The 13,526-nt window shown below is 39.0% G+C and overlaps 1 protein-coding gene across 1 annotated transcript in view; it reads right to left on the bottom strand.

Moving 5' to 3' along the window:
* The window catches only part of ZNF385B (zinc finger protein 385B), a 57,014-nt gene that overhangs the window by 11,069 nt on the left and 32,419 nt on the right, over positions 1–13,526 (bottom strand). The gene's annotated exons all lie outside the window — the stretch shown is intronic.

Raw genomic sequence — 13,526 nt, 5'->3', positions numbered from 1 at the left:
CTTTATAAAATTGCCCAGTGACAATGCTGAAGAGAGGCGAGTTAGTTGATATTAATAAAATCTATCATTTGACCTTGCTGTTCTAAGCTTTCTGCACACGGAACAATACGGTGGTCCCCAGACCAAATGATTTTCAGTTTAAGAGCAGAGATCACAGATGCAGACAGACAGGTATGAAATCACAAGAGAGACAGAACAACCGGTCACAAACTAAGGCACCGGTATGCCAGCCAAACTTCTCACAAGCTTTTTTCTGGCTTTCAATCCATCACAGAGAAAGAGAAATTTTCAGAGGTGAGAGTAGCAGAAGTAAGTTTGCCAGCTGTTTGCAGGGAGCTCTTCACAAATAGGACCAGGAAAAGAGGGAAGCTGTTTGGGAAGCTGGTTTCAATGGCTGATGGGTGGTAGGTGCAAGTCAGCATCTTGAAAGTACGTTACAAAAGACATACAAAGCTATGGAGAGCTTTAAAAGTGAAGGACATGAAGAATTTGTAGAGAGAAAAATCAGTAGCTTTAGCTGCACCACAGAAATATTGTAATAAAATTTGCATCATTTAAAACAAAAACATGAAAGTAGAGAGATCGCAGTCAAAGAGGTTACAGGCCTGGCTGAAAGTAATTAAGAGACACATTAAGAAACCCTGACAAAATAAAATCAAGGTGGGGAAAACTTATTCAGCCACACTGTACTAGGAGGACTGCCTAAACAAACCCTAGGATCTAGCCTGAGACACAGGTCTGGGGCAGAGAGAGTGGACCCACAAGTCATCATATTGGAAACAATAGTTGCTGTACATCTCTTTGCCCTGAAATAAGATATGGAGATAGACGATCAATGACCGAATTAACAGAAGAACAAGAAGGGCCTCCTTCAATATATTAGCAGAAAAGCTACTGAAAAGAAACGCATACAATAGCTCCAGTAAGAAAAGCAAGTTTCAAAACATTGTTTTTCACAGAAAGTCTTATCTTCTGCTGGTTCACACTGCTACAAAGGAATAACACACGCACTTACACAATTAATTATCCTTTTTATGAAGAAACAGATGAACACTATGAGTAATATATGCCATAAAGGCAATAGCAGGAAAGCAACTAAGTCAGTAGTGGTCACAACCTTTACAGTATTTGTAAGCACTCTGTCCTGCATCTCAGCATCACTCAAAAAACCCAACAAAGAGCATTAGATTATTTCTTGACACTCATTAAGACGGAGTTAGCCAACTTTGACAAGGGATTTCAAAATCCTTTTTGTTTTATCTCCACATTTGCTGAATAATGAGACTCTAATGGCTGTCAGACAAAACACCTACTTTCTCACCAGTTGTGCAGTCTACTGAGAAATGAGGCTGAAAACCCCGTAGGGCTCTGTTCTAGAAAAATTCCACTGCAAATCTACATGCAAATCAGACGGCACAGTGTATCTATTAACCCTTTTATTACCTTTAGTTTTTGTAAAATGTTTTCTCTTGTACTTCAGGCCTGTCTGAAAAACGGCTCGATTTTATATAATGAAAGGTTGTTACATGAAATAAATCTGTTTGACACGTTTAAAAAAAACCAATTTTGTTTCTATACAAAGATGAGAAACAAATGGAAGCTATAAATATAAAGCTTTTCATTTCAAACACAAATGTGCACTGAAATAAGCTACAACATATTTTCTCAAGATACTGAATTTACATCAGAAAACGTCTGGATAGCTCTGCAATATTGAGTGAACTCTGTAGATAGACTGATTATTTGATTAACTGCATCACTACTCTGCAATGGGCTGAGTCAAAGTATCTTTTTCATTTCAGAAGTATTGCTTGTTTGGCTATGGTACAACAGTGACATTGATACTTAATTTCTTAGATATTTTATTTCTGATTTTGCAAACCAAAGACTCCAGGGAATTTTCTTACGAAGGAACCTGTCATTTTTTTCAGAGTACAAAAATATTTGCAACTGATCAGATTAAAGATGTAATGTTACAAAGGTTTGGTTTTGAAATTTCAGATAAGTTTAATTTTTATGAAAGCAGACTGATGAGAATTAGAAAATATTCAGAAGTAGACACGCTTCTGCAACTGTAAAATCTTGCCCTGCAAAATCCATTTCTGTATCTATTTGCACACTTTCCCGAACAGAGAATGCCTGCTGCTCCAATCACTGGGGTGTCTGAGATGATCCCACTATATCTCCTACAATTTTTAGTCAATGCCTTGCACAGCTGGGGATACTTGGGGATTTGTTTTTGGTTGGTTGGCTGGTGTTTTAGATCTGCTTTACTGACCAAGATCAAGAAAAATCTGGGTGCAGTCACTGGGAGGGCGGGGGCAGGGGGAAGATATGCTGGTGCATACATAAAAAGCATATATTAAAGTGTAAAAGGCGTTACACATCGACAAAGGGCATTCACATTTCAAAAATATCTTATTAAATTTTTCAACACAATTCAATTTCTCTGTGCAAAAGCAAGAGGAACAAGAAGAAGGGTTGATTCTGCACTGTTAGCCAAAATGCAGGAGTTTACATACTACATCTGGAGCAAACAAACTTACTTCTAACACTCACTTGAAGTAACTTGAAGTAACATTTGAAAAGAGATTAATTCATTTCCCCCCCTGCCTTTTACAATTTTTAGACTGAATAGGGTGAACAGGTAACTATGGTAAATGAACCTGTTAGTTCTGGAGAAAAACAGCTTGCCTACAAACAAAAATACAGGGCAATTTCCTAGTGTACATTGCTGATACCTACTTTCCCAGTGACACATCACACCCCTGTTATAGTAGGCTGGGAAAACTTTCACTAGAAGTTTGTTCATAAAACTCAGCAAGATCAGTAGCACTACGCTGCCAGCGGCTGAAGACAAGGTGGATCTAAACAGGGGAAACATAACAACAACAAAGAGCTAGCAAGGGTGGACATTAATTTAAAGAGAACTCATAAAGTGAGACTATCCAACAGCTTAGTGTTCCTAGGTCCTGTTTCTGTATGTCTAGGCAAATTTAATTCAAAGCTACCTTAACCTTTCATCTTTCCTGAGCTATGCCAGTCTGTATTGGCTGGAATGGAAAAATTTAAGAGTTGGAAAATTATAATACAGTTTGGGCAAAGTTTGAAATATAGTATAAGATCTGTTATAAAATGTGACTCTCATTTGGGTGGAAGTAAATGTTTTTGCTGGTTAAACTTATCTTTTTCTGCCACCAGGCATCTATTATTTTGTAAATATTTTATACTCCCATTACAGACTTTGCCACATTTATTTTAGAGGTCCTGGAATGCAAACTTTCTAGAGTACTGAATTGTCTTTTTAACATTTTAATAACGTAGGAATGCTTAGAAAAATAACATACAGAGAATACAACAAACATACTGTATTCTGGCCAGACATCCTTCATTTCTGCTTAAAAATGTCTTGGTTCATCTCCTCCACTATAAAAATAACATTGCCTCCTCCATCTATGAATCTGAAATATATTACTAGAAACACATTTCATTTGCCATTTATGCAAAAAAAATCTTAAAATTCTACCCACAGCTGCTAAAGTGCTCTGGAACACAATACAACATTTATGAGTGTCTAAATAAATGAATCAAGAAGAACTGATAATCTGCATGCAAGTACATTCTCGCGGGTCTGTGTCTGAACTACTTACTCTGTACTTGCCCAGGCAGAACTGTCATTGAAGTCAACTATGAAACACTCATCTTCATTTCAGTTAAATGACATCTATAATTGTGCATTCTCACTGACTTCTGTGGCAGGTTTGCCTGAGGACTGTGAGTACTTAGTCATGCCCTCAAGATTTGACAAATAAATTGCATTTCAAATATAACTTGTCTGACAGACACCAAAATATGTTCACTTTCCTTGAAAACAAGTAGTAACGAAATGATATGTAGCCTATTGTTTGTATATATAATTTTTATGCTATAGGAAATGTAGCATATTTGTCATACCAAGTCAATAATGCAGCAGCTGTAGAATTAAGGCTGGAAGGATGACAAAGGAAGATTTTTCAAAAGACCTATTTAAATGTCTGATGTGCCAGCCATGGATATTTTTGCTTTTGTTTTTGATTCAGGATCTCTGAACAATTCTGTATCAAAACCAACTCATCAACTTCTTGGTCTCACAATTGCCTGCCACCCCCTAGCAACATGCATTTTTCCTTGTGTTCTAAATGCTGCCTGCGTTTATGTTACAAAAATGAAGATAAGTGTGAGCAAAAATAACATTTACCCAAAAATCTCCAAATCAGGCCACATTATTGATTGTCGCTAGACCAGCTTGTATTTTCAGAGGTCTTTTTCCTTTACTTAAATAGTTGCTGAGAAATACAGAAAAAAGCCACCAGCAAGACTCTTTTCCCCAACTGTAAGTACACACTTTCCAGAAAAAAGGTTAAAACCCAGAATATTTATCTCATTTATGGGCAAAACCAAAGCATCCTGAAGCAACAGTATTGGGCCTGACCCATTCTTTTTCATTTAGAGACTAAATTCACTCAAAGGCTGAGAGAAAAGGAGGAAATTTAACTCAAATTTTACACAAATTTTACAGACTTGACACAGCCTTTAACTTTGGCACAAACAGACACAGACAAAACTCCATTCAACTACCAGTTGTATGAATAATCACCAGCATTCTCTGATTATGTGAAAAAAACTAAATCTGCACCATCAAATGGATGGTCTTACTCCTTTAGCAATATATTTCTTTAATAAGCTTTGTGAAAGTATTAAGTACAGATAAAGCTATTCCTCCCAGGCTTGTTAAAAAACCAACAAAACCAGCAGCTGCCTTTTTTGGGAGTTTTCCATTCTAATGGATTTAAAGGTCTAATTTCAGTCCTGTGTAAAGAAAGAGAACTTCCACCGATTTGAACTTCTTAGTCATCTAAAATCAGACCTAGGGCTTGGTTCACGAATTAATTTTTTTCTTAGGCAAATAATACTGTCATTCATCATCAGAATAATAACCATCTTAAGGTGACAGAAGGGGATATTTTATTTCTCTCATTTCCAATTTTTACAAAATCTCATTACATAAACCTCACTTTCAGGATACTTCTGGATCATCTTTCTTCCCAATAGAAAATTGCAAAGCAGATGAGTGACATTGGTATCTCAGTCTCAACTATCTTTTTGATAGTTATTTCTTTTTTGTCGCACTTTCTCCCCTTCTCCATTTCCTTACCTGAAGACTGAAGAACTCTTGTAACAGTATGTTGTAGAGATAATGATGAGAAAAGAATGATGTGATACATAATAGTTCTGGTAGTGCCACCTCTCTGGTACTATGTCCTCTATGGAAACATACATACATTTGCTAGTAAGTTTTGTTATTTCATATTCATCTTATTATCATTCCATTACCATCATCCTCCTAGCCAAAAAAAATCTTTGGATATTCAATAGGCACAACATTAGCAGAACAAACAAGAAAAAATAGATGGCTGATTTCACATATAAAAGAGGTGCTGAAAGATTCGATGTATATAAATGGATTCTTTAAATGACCACATACATCTAGCTAGAAAAAACCCAGTGGCTGAAAGCATCCCTGGCTGTGCTCTCACTGCCCAGCAACATTAGTAGAGTCAATCTTGCTTGGCCCAATGCCTATCTTTACCTCTCCCTACAGTAAGGAAAACTTTGTATAATTTTATGGATGCCAATGAAAAAATATGCAATGACATTCCAGTTTTTAGAACTGGAATAAGTAAAAGTAATAGTGGTATATAGTTCTAATGACACAGGACACATGAATGCTCAGACACACAGCACAGCACCAGAGTCTTATTTCATCTTACAATACATTTTTGATGCAGAGCTTCTGCTTAAATTACTCAAGGAGAAAAAGCCTACTATTTCTTCAAAACAAAATCCTGCTTGCACGTATTTCTGATTTATACAATAACTGGTGAAAGAAAAGATTGACCTTTTTCAGTTTGAACAGGAATTGCAACAGCTCATCAATGTAATTGTGTCAGCCGCAGAGCTTATTTTTCAGTTAATGGCACCTATAATCAGTTTTCAGTAGAGGTGCAGAATTTGATATGTGCTAGTTAGCATTATTACAGATGGACTAAAGAAACACCTGAAGATTTCCAGGAGCTCCCAGGACTTCATCAACACCACAATGTGTAGAATAACTGCTCTTCCATTCAGGTTGTAAGACACACATGGAAAGATGAGGCTTGAATATCCACTTTTGAAAAGTATGAATAGTAAGAGTGACAGGGAAAAAAGTGTTTAAAGATCCAACCTATTATAGTGATTTTCTGTTAATAGACTTTGATTGCTAATTATCCTTTTGGCTAACTTTTCATCCTAAGAGCATAAATCAAACAGCAACTTCCTGAAACAGCTGCTGAAAGAACCCACCAGAAAATGCCTGGAAGCTATTTACTACTAAATCCAATACAAGCATTACCTGCGCCACTGATCGTGTATTTTACATATCAATACTAGTAATATGTGTTCATGTAAATAAACACATGGTACTTGCAACAGTGTATCTGTGATGAATTTATGAGTATTTATTAATTCTGTTTCATATTATCAACTATAAAAGCACTGTGGTCAAGCAGCAAATTATATACTGTGCCTTGACCTCTGCTTTGGGGACAGAGTTTCAACAGGTGGCAATATAAAGTGATCTTCAGATGGCTGTGAAACATTGAATGGAGAGAGAACAAAAACTTACCATCCTCAGAGAGTTTAATGAAAAAATGCCCTTGAAATTACTCTCCTTGGTGGCTGAATCTGATTGAATTGAATTTACTACTTAGTTGACCATAAACTAATGGCTTTATCTAACAGAAATATGCCTGTGCTTAGCCGGCACTATGAATACACATGAACACAGATGCATAGAGTATAACTTCAGTAGAATTCTTTTATGTAAGCATAAATGTGAAGAACTGACGAGGCTCATCAGTAGCTTTTGACAGAGGCTAGACATAACGACAAGCATCTTTGAGGGGCATAAGACAGAACCTCTAAATATGGCTCATTGACATTGGGGGACAGTGAGCCAAACACATACTTGTTGTGTTCCTCTCCTATAGCCTCTCTCTCTCCCTGCCCAACCCTCAAAATTCAACTTTATCACAACATATTTTGAAGTCTAGAGGACTTGGGTACATTACAACGAATTAAAAGATTGAAGAATAAATGCTGTAGACACACCCTAAACTTTTATGTTCTTATAACGATATCTGTATGACAAATAACCTAGAATTCCCCAGAACAGATACACTATAGTTCAGCTGTGTAGGTTGCGTGTCTCTCTCCCCTAGCTATTTCTGAAGGATTATCTAAAAAATGTTTATTGGAGCTATGTAAACAAGCCATTCCTTTAAAATGTGTGGAAAACAAACTGATAAATGGAAATGCATGTTAAGGTAAAAAGGGATTTTGTTAAGAGAACTGATACCATTTTTAGGATTACTCCAAGTATGGAGATGCATATGGAAAAGTTTAGAATTTAAGCATTGGCAGAAAGATTTTTAAAATAAGCAATGAAAACAACATGACTAAGGCAGAGTCCTGATGATGGACTTGCGAAATACAAACTGAGCCCTCCCTTGGGACATTACACCTCATTGGTAGCTGATGAATAAACAGCACTGGTAATTGGGACACTGCAGAAATCCAACCTATCGTAATCTTCCTGAGTAAATGTGATTCAACATGATGCACTCTACTTTAGGAATAAAAGGAAAAAACACTCAGTTGTGTTGTCAAAGCACCCACAGAAAACCCTTAATGAACTGAAACCCACAGACAAGACCTCAAGGTCAACTTTTCTGAGTCTGGTAAAGCTTGGAGTTGCCAGTCCTGTCTAATGGGCCGACTAACTACCATATGTCTACATGACATCAAGTGGTATTTATTAGGTCCACCAATATGTCTAGGCTATTTTCAAAATGTGAGCTAGCCCATTCTGTGTCAGACACTGTACCACACTCCAGCATGACAATGTTCCTCAGAACAAACTCCAGCTGTTTTTAGTTATAGAGCTCTAATGACTGGAATAACCCTTACAAGGCCTGCTTAGGACTGAGAAGATGGCAAACAACTTTCCAGTTGCATCCCCTTCCTGCCATCCTTGCCGTACACAGCAGATCAGTGCAGGACTGCTCATATGCTGGAGTATCATCACCACGACCCTGTGAACTGCTTGTTGAGCTCCCCTGAGATATGGCTACAGAACAAAGCAGTAGTAAGAGGGGTCAGGATTCGAAACAGGGTCTAGCATTTGGCCTAGACAGGAGCATAATGTTGCCTACTCCTGGGCCAGCTGAACAAAAAGGAGTTTTCATAGAGCATCCAAAGGGTTTATCTGTACCTACTAAGTCCCAAGCAGCAGAGCCTTCTGCTCTTATCTGAACAAGGGCTGAACTTGAAATGCCCATACCTATCATTTCACAAACAGCTCTCACTGGCACAAAGGCAATAACGCATATATTGAATGGATCAAAGACAGAAAAAAAATGACCTTACTTTTATAATCTGAAACCTAGTTTTGACTCTTTTTAGTAGTTTAAAACAGTTGCCTTTACTTCCTGAATTTATATCAAAGCAAAATGCAAAGAAGGTGATACTAAATTATTTGTCTGCTTTATTTTGAACTATTTATTTTGATTTGGAAGTATGATCAAAGAATTCCTCTTTGCTTGATAAGTAAACAGTGACATTTCAATCCAGTTATTACCATATGCATTCCTAAAGGACTCATCACTGTAAGCATCTAGACTATGCTAACCTGGGATCACAGACACTGTCTTCTATTGCATTCTCAGAGCTATATTTAAAACACACTCTAAATACTCTAAACTGTGTTACATACTGGTTACTATCCTTGCCCTTTTCTAAAACAATGTCATACATATAGGCCATATATATATATATGTATATATATGTATACTTCTGTGTAAAGCCATCCTGAAAATCCTGGGGTTCCACAGGGAGGGAAGGGAATCTTTGACCCTGTATTGGGTTTGTGTGGCAAGGTTTGGGTAGCAAGGAGGCGGACTACAGGGGTGGCTTCTGTAAGAAGCTGCTTGAAGCTTCCCCTGTGTCTGATGGAACCAGTGCCAGCCGGCTCCAAGACGGACCCACCACTGGCCAAGGCTGAGCTCATCAGTGATGGGGTAGTGCCTCTGGGATAACAGAGTTAAGGAGGGGAAAAAGTTGCTGCGTAACAGCAACTGCAGTCAAAGAGAGGAGCGAGAATATGCAAGAGGAACAGCCCTCAAGCCACCAGGTGAGTGCAGCAGGAGGAGGAGGTGCTGCAGGCCCAGAGCAGAGATTCCCTGCCAGCCCCTGGTGCAGCCCATGGGTCCGGCTGTCCCCCGGCAGCCCATGGAGGCCCACGCTGGAGCAGATCCCCACCTGCAGCCTGGGGAGGACCCCACGCCAGAGCAGGGGGATGCCAGAAGGAGGCTGGGACCTCATGGGAAGCCCACGCTGGAGCAGGCTCCTGGCAGAACTTGTGGCCCCATAGAGAGAGGAACCCAGGCTGGAGCAGATTTGCTGGCCAGGCTTGTGACCCCGTGGGGGATCCAGGTTGAAGTAGTTTGTGAATAACCAGCTCAGGGGAAGGACTCATGTTGGAGAAGTTCATGAAGAGCTGTCTCCTGTGGCAAGAACCCCACACCAGAGCAGGGGAAGAACATGAGTCGTCCTCCCTCTGAGGAGGAAGGAGCGGCAGAGACAATGGGTGACGAACTGACCCCAACCCCCATTCCCGTCCCCCTGTGCCACTCGGTGGGAGGAGGTAGAGAACTCCACAGTAAAGTTAAGCCGGGGAAGAAGGGAGGGGTGGGGGGAAGGTGTTGTAAGATTTGGTTTTATTTCTCATGACCCTTCTCTGATTTGATTGGTAATAAATTAAACTGATCTCCCCAAATCGAGTCTGTTTTGCCCGTGATGGTAACTGCTGAGTGATCTCTCCCTGTGCTTATCTTGACCCATGAGACTTTCGTTATATTTTCTGTCCCCTCTGCAGGTGACAAGGGGGAGTGATGATAGAGCGGCTTTGGTAGGAACCTGGCGAGAAGCCAGGGTCAACCCACCACAGCCCCACATGAAAGAGCTGCTCCCAGTGCTGTTAACACTGCTGTTCTGTAACCATGTCTCAAAGCAGCTACAAAAAAAGCTTGCAGTGTCACAGCAGTGATTTTCTAGCATGTGAAACTGTTCTACAGCCATTACTAGACTTTTCCTGAGTGGTTAGAGAAACTGTGTGGGAGCCAGGTTATGAAAGGGTCCCCTATGGACATCTCTAATCTGCAAATTCCCATCAGGACAAGCAGATATGACCCAACAAGAGCTAGGGGAACAAATTTGTTGCACATCATCTGTGGCGTTTTCTTCCTGTCTGCAGAAATAGTGAACAGGATAGCATGGCGGTCCTTACAAGTACCAATAAACAAGTATTTTCTAAATGGTGAAGAGTCGTGTGCTTAGAAAATAAGATCACATAGTAGCCTAATCATGTTAGGATGCAAATCTTGCACAATCCAACTCATCAATATCCACTTACCTGAGGTTGCAGCCAACTCAGCATTATGGTACTATAGCTTTATCGTTACATTTTTGCTGATGATCAATTTACAAAAGTAATTTCTGAGTCATAATGTATTATTAACATCAGAAGGGAAGACCACTGTCTCACTACTTGGGCATCATCATGCTCAGATCGAGTTCCAGAGTCACCCATTTCCATTTGGTTGAGGCCACTTTTGTCTGCAGGAGCCCACATTCTTCTGGAAACTTCCCAAAAGACTTTAAAGATTAATTTAACTTTTAGCTCTACCAGCAGCCCCACTTCTCAAGTTGAAAGGAACATCTGTAGAGAGACCTCTTCATCGTAAGTTTTAAAAATAAGGACCAGATGAATTTGGGTTTTGCCTTTGATAGACTCATCACACCAGCTGAGCTAACAGTGAAATTATTTTTCCTGTTACTACTACAACAGTGACTTCTGACAAATAAGTGGTTTCGATCTCATGCTATGTCTAACCCATGTCTACAGGAGACTTCGCTCTGTAGCAAACTTAACTTGACATTTTAGCTCAAAATGTAACAAATGTTCAGTCTGGAAAGCTCCAGATCATTCATCATTATGTCACTCAAAATGACAGCACATCAAAAAGGCTGCTAGTTGTCCAGCCTTTTATTAGCAGACCTACATAAAAGAACAGTAAATTCAGTTTATCAGTTTACTATAATACTCCCTACCCATTTTGCACTAGTATCAGTGAAGTACAGCAGATAACAAAGGAACACGAGAACTTAAAACTGTCTTCTCTGTTTAGCTTCTCATCCTCCTTTTCCATACTCAAGAAAAGGACACCAGGAATGACTGACTTCTTAATGAACATTTCTCAGGAACTTAGCAATTCTCCAAAGTACAATGGCTAAACAACAGCTCCACAAGCGGTGGAATTTAATTCCCTTCCTTGATTCCATTTAGCCCCTACCTTATGTCCTTCTAATTCAAGTTTTTCAGACCTACAGCACACATACATACTCTCAAATCCCTCACCCTGAAGGCAAACAGTGCCTGGCCAGTCAGTAGGCCAAGCAAAACAGAGGTCACACAGTAGCATCTCTCCAGATGGACCTTAAGTTAAGGCTTCTCTTCTACCAAGGTGCTAATTTTCTTCAAACTCAGAGGAGCTTCATTAAAACCTCTTCATCTCATTCATTTTTTTGACACTAGGCAATATAATCAAAGTTGGGAAAACAGGGCCAGAGAATAATGCAGATACGGATATATGTTGTGATGATAAATCTCATTTCCTCTGAAAATCAGGATTAAAAAAACCTCAAGACCACAAATATACACATGAACTGAAACTCTTAGTATTAGAAATCTTCTAAGGAAAACTAAAATAAATCTATGCAGTTAATATACAGTAATAAGCCACTTCTCAGAGAATGAAAGCTGTGTTAAAATATTCAGAAAAAATGGTACCAGTTAATTTTCTCCAAGGCAAAATAACCCCTGCCACCGATTCCCAGAAGCAACATAGTGATTGCTGTAGCTGCAATAAGCATTATGTTAACGAGCAAAACATACGTTAAAGAACAGATGAACAATTGCCTCTGTAAGGGAGAGTAGTTGACCAAAATTTTGGTTTGGTGTATGATAAACCAAAATTATGGTTCATCAGGTCCACAGCCTGATAAAATCTCCAGTCTCCAAGCTGTTCCCCACCTCTGTGACCAGCATTCCCTCCGTACACAGACAATTTGCCAGTCCAGGTTCAGGTTTTTGTCCTCCCAAACATCCCATCTGCAATCTCCTAGAGAGCAGTAACAGGCTGTGAGGAGCCTCCCCTCCACAGAAAATCCCACTGTTCTCCTAACAGGAAGAAAACATTAAACTAAATTGCCACTGTGATTTATCTTTAATATAAAAACACTTGCAGTGGTATAACCCAACAGACACAGATGGTAATCTGTCTAATTTGTGCAGAGTAATTAATAGCATAAACCAACACATTGTCAAAACAGGGCAATATAAAAATATCAGAAGCAGGTTTCCCTTGTCATTGGTTAGATTATTTTATCAAAAACTGAATGCAGAGGTGTGAATGATTTTAGGTACATTGCACAAAGAAGAAGAAAATTAAGCCAGGGACAGATCTCATAGTCTGTTGAAGGAAATGCAAGACAGATCCAGACGTATGGAAGGGGGATGATGGAGTTTGTAAAAGATGCTGAAATTTTTGTTATTTGGCCCTCAGCATTTACCATAGGCAGGGGAGGGCATTATACAATTACATTGTCACAGAATGCATTCTTAACATCTTAAATCCTCTGAAGTTTTAACTGGTATCTTACTTAAGGAGTTGTCAGTTCTTACTGTGTACACCTGGAGCAGTAAGCTATTTTAACCAAAGCTATTTTTGGTAATTTCACAGAGTAAAATATTATCAAATATTTTAAATCTCTTTCGATTCAATTGTCCACATTTTACTTAGACCAATGTATTTTGCTACTGTTTTATAGTAACACAGCTTGTTTACCAGAAGATATTACTTGGATTCATGCTATCTCTCTCAAACTTAAAATGTGATTTGCTAGGTGAATCAACTCAAAATTTGGGACCCATTGTCATTGCTAAGGACCCAAAGACAGTTTTGGTGCTGCTGTGAAGAGAGCAGGATGACAAATAGCCACTGACATGGAAATTTTTTTTTCCTTTTGTTTTTTTGGTGTGTGTGTCAGAAAACTGTGTCATTCACCTTACACCATTAAGCTCAGCTCCGGAGAAGAGGATAATAAATGGCTAACAAGGCAGAAGCAAATTTATCAGAAGCAGCGTATTAGACCAACAGTTGGGTAACCCACAGTAGGTGCTTTCTCCTAGATAACAAGTATAATATTTCAGACTGTGAACGAGTTCTGGAAATTCTCCTGTTTCATTCAGTAACACAACACTGATGGAGCAAAAAGAGACTCAAGCAACTCCACTGCAATTAGTGCTACCGATCTTCCTCAGATTA

Source organism: Cariama cristata, unplaced genomic scaffold (genome assembly GCF_000690535.1).
Source record: "Cariama cristata isolate BGI_N322 unplaced genomic scaffold, ASM69053v1 scaffold9661, whole genome shotgun sequence".
Lineage (NCBI taxonomy): Eukaryota > Metazoa > Chordata > Aves > Cariamiformes > Cariamidae > Cariama > Cariama cristata.
The sequence above is the reverse complement of the archived record's forward strand: the minus strand, read 5'-3'. Positions and strand labels throughout refer to the sequence as shown.